The following is a 6,097-nucleotide window of genomic DNA, read 5'->3' on the forward strand; positions in this document are numbered from 1 at the left end:
AGGCCAATAATGACACCTAAACTTGTCTTGAAGAGAGACAATGAAAAAAAATCATGCTCTATAGAATTATGCTGAGGCCTAGAGGCCTTTTGCCCAACCTTATTTATCCTCTTCAAAGTGGATCCCCATTTTGATTTTTTTCACCTCCCTCAAGTGACCAAATATACCTAACTACTTGATGTATGTCTGCCTCATTCTTTGGCTCTTCTCGTGTGATTTAGAAAGACCTGCTTCCAAGAAATTCACCATTGCAAGGACTCAGGGTGAATGAATGATTCTATGTGGTTATAACTGGTCCCATCTGACACTTGGACAAGTGAAGATGCAGCCTTTCATGGACTGAATTGCAATCCTCAAACACATGTGTATCAATTTGGGTAGGCCAAGTTTTCCAGGACTGTGTGATAGTTCACCATTTTGTCATCTGATGTGATTTTTCTATGTGTTGTAAATCTTATCTCTACGAAGTTGATGAGATGGAATTAGTGGCAGTTATGCTAATGAGGCAAGACTAAATCTACAAGACTGGATTGTGTCTTAAGCCAATCTCTTTTGAGATATAAAAGAGAAAAGTGAGCAGAGGGACTTGGGGATCTCATTCCACCAAGAAAGTAATGCCAGGAGCAGGGTGTGTTCTTTGGACCTGAGTGCCGAGAAGCTCCTGGTCCAGAAAAAGATTGATGACAAGGACCTATAGACAGCCTTCCTCTGGAGTTGGAGCCCTGAATTTGGGCTTTTAGCCTACTAGACTGTGAGAGATAGAAACTTCTGTTGAAGCCATCCACTTGTGGTATTTCTGTTATAGCAGCACTAGATGACTAAGACACAGCCCAAAGGTAGTTGGGGTTTGGGAATCAGATGAGATGTGTCCCCTCTTTTTCTCTTGACCTTGACTGATTGACCAAGTGACAGTGATATTAATGGGTGAATATGTAGGATACAGGAACTTGAAACAATTTCAACTTGGGTAATTTTTGATACCCTGGGTCTCAGTCTGATACATCCTATTGAATTGGAAGAAATATACAACTCGACAAATGTCTTTTTCTAAAATATTTATGAGATACAAATGGCTAGGATCTGTACTAGTGACACTGGTAAACTTCCAATTATTCCACCCTTGTGTCAGTAGAGGCTGGAACCTTAGGTTCTACATGCACTTTTCCCATGAATCTTGCAATTGGATGAACTATTGAGTAGTCTGATACCTGACTCTACCTTTAAAGAAAAGGTGGCTACAAATATTTCTGTGTGGAAAAGCTAATGTGAGGGATGATGCCAGTGGTATAAGAAGAGGCCTTGGAGATGACTAGTGTTATGGATTGAATTGTGTCCCCTCAAAATATCTGTCAACTTGGCTAGGCCATGATTCCTAGGATTGTGTAAGTGCCTACCCTTTTGTCATCTGATGTGATTTTCCTATGTGTTGCAAATCTTTTCTCTATGATGGTGATGGGGAAACCTGGAGGCATAGTGGATAAGTGCTACGGCTGCTAACCAAAAGGTCAGGAGTTCAAATCCACCAGGCACTCCTTGGAAACTCTGTGGGGAAGTTCTACTCTGTCCTGTAGGGTCACTATGAGTCAGAATTGACTCAAAGGTGACATGCTTATGATGGTGGTAAAATGGGATTAGCAACAGTTATGCTAATGAGGCAGGACTCAGTCTACAAGATTGGGTTGTGTCTTGAGCCAATCTCTTCTGAAATAGAGAGAAGTGAGCAGAGAGACATGGGGACTTCATACCACCAAGAAAGCAGCACCAGGAGCAGAGTGCATCCTTTGGACCTGGGGTTCCTGCACTGAGAATTCTAGTCCGGGGAAGATTGATGACAAAGATCTTCCCCCAGAGCCGACAGAGAGAGAAAGCCTTCCCTTGGATCTGGCACCCTGAATTTGGACTTCTAGACTCCTAGACTGTGAGAGAATAAATTTCTCTTTGTTAAAGCATCCACTTGTGGTACTTCTGTTATAGCAACACTAGACGACTAAGACAACTATCTTCAGCAATTCAGGCAATAGGAAGACATGATGTGCTGATCCTCTCCACAGGAATGAAGGACTTACTGCTGCATTGCCCATGTGAAAAGATTACTTTTTACTTAAAGTTCATTGGAATGCTGAAGAGATGTGATGAGGGTCCTGTGTATTCTGAGCGATCATCTGTCGGTTATAAAACAGGAAGAGATGGGTTCTTACTGTTGCAATTATTTTGGCATGAGGTGGCTCAAGAGTGACATCAAATAATAATAGGACTACAGCACTTTCTTCCCCACGTGTCTGTCAGTTTGTCATACTGTGGGGCTTGTGTGTTGCTGTGATGCTGGAAGCTATGCCACTGGTATTCAGATACCAACAGGGTCACCCATGGAGGACAGGTTTCAGCTGAGCTTCCAGACTAAGACAGACTAGGAAGAAAGACCCAGCAGTCTACTTCTGAAAAGCATTAGCCAGTGAAAACCTTGTGAATAACAGTGGAACATTGTCTGATATAGTGCTGGAAGATGAACCCCCCCCCCCAGGTTGGAAGGCACTCAAAAGATGACTGGGGAAGAGTTGCCTCGTCAAAGTAGAGTTGATCTTAATGATGTGGATGGAGTAAAGCTTTTGGGACTTTCATTTGTTGATGTGGCACGACTCAAAATGAGAAGAAACAGCTACAAACATCCATTAATAATCGAACCTGGAATGTACAAAGTATGAATCTAGGAAAATTGGAAATCATCAGAAAGGAAATGGAACACATAAACATCAATATCCTAGGCATTAGTGAGCTGAAATGGACTGGTATTGGCCATTTTGAATTGGACAATCATATAGACTACTATGCTGGGAATGACAACTCGAAGAGGAATGATGTTGCATTCATCATCAAAAAGAACGTGTCAAGATCTATCCTGAAGTACAATGCTGTCAGTGATAGGATAATATCCATACGCCTACAAGGAAGACCAGTTAATACGACTATTATTCAAATTTATGCATCAACCACTAGGGCCGAAGATCAAGAAATAGAAGTTTTTATCAGCTGCTGCAGCCTGAAATTGATCGAACATGAAATCAAGATGCATTGATAATTACTGGCGATTGGAATGTGAAAGTTGGAAACAAAGAAAAAGGATCAGTAGCTGGAAAATATGGCCTTGGTGATAGAAACAATGCCAGAGATCGAATGATAGAATTTTGCAAGACCAACGACTTCTTCTTTGCAAATACCTTCTTTCACCAACATAAACGGCGACTATACACATGGACCTCACCAGATGGAACACGCTGAAATCAAATTGACTACATCTGTGGAAAGAGATGATGGAAAAGCCCAATATCATCAGTCAGAACAAGGCCAGGGGCCAACTGTGGAACAGACCATCAATTGCTCACATGGAAGTTCGAGCTGAAACTGAAGAAAATCAGAGCAAGTCTACGAGAGCTAAAATATGACCTTGAGTACATCCCACCTGAATTTAGAGACCATCTGAAGAATAGATTTGATGCATTGAACACTAGTGACCGAAGACCGGAGGAGTTGTGGAATGACATCAAGGACATCATCCATGAAGAAAGCAAGAGGTCACTGAAAAGACAGGAAAGAAAGAAAAGGCCAAGGTGGATGTCAGAGGAGACTCTGAAGCTTGCTCTTGAGCGCCGAGCAGCTAAAGCAAAAGGGAGAATTGATGAAGTAAAAGAACTGAAGATTTCAAAGGGCCTCTCAAAAAAACATAATAAAGTGTTATAATGACATGTGCAAAGAGCAGGAGATGGAAAACCAAAAGGAAGAACACGCTCGACATTTCTCAAGCTGAAATAATTGAAGAAAAAATTCAAGCCTCGAGTTGCAATAGTGAAGGATTCCATGGGGAAAAATATTAAATGATGCAGGAAGCATCAAAAGAAATGGAAGGAATACACAGAGTCATTACGCCCAAAAGAATTAGTCAATATTCACCCATTTCAAGAGGTGGCATATGATCAGGAACCGATCGTACTGAAGGAAGAAGTCCAAGCTGCTCTGAAGGAATTGTCAAAAAGCAAGGCTCCAGGAATTGATGGAATATCAATTGAGATGTTTCAACAAACAGATGCAGCACTGGAGGTGCTCACTCGTCTATGCCAAGAAATATGGAAGACAGCTTCCTGGCCAACTGATTGGAAGAGATCCATATTTATACCTATTCCCAAGAAAGGTGATCCAACTGAATGTGGAAATTATAGAAAAATATCATTAATATCACACGCAAGCAAAATTTTCCTGAAGATCATTCAAAAATGGCTGCAGCAGTATATCGACAGGGAACTGCCAGAAATTCAGGCCGGTTTCAGAAGAGGACGTGGAACCAGAGATATCATTGCTGATGTCAGATGGATCCTGGCTGAAAGCAGAGACTACCAGAAGGATGTTTACTTGTGTTTTCTTGATCATGCAAAGGCATTTGACTGTGTGGATCATAACAAACTACGGATAACACTGCGAAGAATGGGAATTCCAGAACACTTAATTGTGCTCCTGAGGAACCTTTACATAGATCAAGAGGCAGCTGTTCAGACAGAACAAGGGGACACTGATTGGTTTAAACTCAGGAGAAGTGTGCGTCAGGGTTGTATTCTTTCACCATACCTATTTAATCTGTATGCTGAACAAATAACCCGAGAAGCTGGACTATATGAAGAAGAACAGGCATCAGGATTGGAGGAAGACTCATTAATAACCTGCGTTATGCAGATGACACACACAACCTTGCTTGCTGAAAGTGAAGAGGACTTGAAGCACTTACTAATGAAGATCAAAGACCACAGCATTCAGTATGGATTGGACCTCAACATAAAGAAAACAAAAATCCTCACAACTGGACCCATGAGCAACACCATGATAAATGGAGAAAAGATTGAAGTTGTCAAGGATTTCCTTTTACTTGGATCCACAATCAACAGCCATGGAAGCAGCAGTCAAGAAATCAAAAGACGCATTGCATTGGGCAAATCCGCTGCAAAGGACCTCTTCAAAGTGTTGAAGAGCAAAGATGTCACCCTGAAGACTAAGGTGTGCCTGACCCAAGCCATGGATTTTTCAATCACATCACATGCATGTGAAAGCTTGACAATGAATAAGGAAGACTGAAGAAGAGTTGATGCCTTTGAATTGTGGTGTTGGCGAAGAATATTGAATATACCATGGACTGCCAAAAGAATGAACAAATCTGTCTTAGAAGTACAACCAGAATGCTCCTTAGAAGCAAGGATGGAAAGACTGCGTCTTACATACTTTGGACATGTTGTCAGGAGGGATCAGTCCCTGGAGACAGACATCATGCTTGACAGAGTACAGGGTCAGCAGAAAAGAGAAAGACTCTCAACGATGTGGATTGACACGGTGGCTGCAACAATGAGCTGAAGCATAACAACAATTGTAAGGATGGCGCAGGACCGGGCAGTGTTTCGTTCTGTTGTGCATAGGGTCGCTATGAGTCGGAACCGACTCGAGGGTACCTAACAACAACAACAGCAGCAGCGGCACTTTCTAGAAGAGGGGTTGCCACAATTCTTGAAAAGGAGTACTTTGCTGAGTGTCCTGACAGCTGATTTATAGACGCCCCATTTTCTGTGCCCTGAGTGTCATTTGCTGAGAATTACCATGCACTGGACAATGTCTGTGGATAACCATGGGGCTTTCTTCAATATATCATCCAGGGTTAATCATTTGAAAAACCTCTTCTATGCGTAGGCCCTTCTGAGAGTTCTATGTCCAGAGACCTCTAGGTCTTGCCTTAATCTTGCATGTTTTTTGCTTTCTGTCAATGTTCAGCAGCCTACCTAACAGATTTCTTGTGGGGGTTTTATAGATACCTTTGGGAATATCTGCTAAAGCCATAGCCATAAGAAAATGGTATTCTCTTCTTTGACATTTCTATTACTGCTTTGTCCTTTAAAAAGGGTTTTTGACCATACTCCCTGTTGTCCTGTTTTCACTGTAGTCATTCCAACCCCAGGGAACCTGAAGAGAATATGTGAGCCCTGTGATCCACTGTGACACTGGGTTGGAAGGAAAATATCGTGGTAAGCACCTTGAAGTTTAAGGGGGTTTAAACCTGGAGACATGGCTC

At 42.0% G+C, this 6,097-nt stretch overlaps 1 non-coding gene across 1 annotated transcript; it reads left to right on the plus strand.

The window, feature by feature from the left end:
• On the plus strand, positions 1 to 80 carry LOC126057952 (small nucleolar RNA SNORD115). The gene has a single exon (XR_007513025.1). It is a non-coding gene; the product is annotated as a small nucleolar RNA SNORD115 (small nucleolar RNA).
• Positions 81 to 6,097: the final 6,017 nt, after the last annotated feature.

This window comes from Elephas maximus, chromosome 13 (genome assembly GCF_024166365.1).
Source record: "Elephas maximus indicus isolate mEleMax1 chromosome 13, mEleMax1 primary haplotype, whole genome shotgun sequence".
NCBI classification, from domain to species: domain Eukaryota; kingdom Metazoa; phylum Chordata; class Mammalia; order Proboscidea; family Elephantidae; genus Elephas; species Elephas maximus.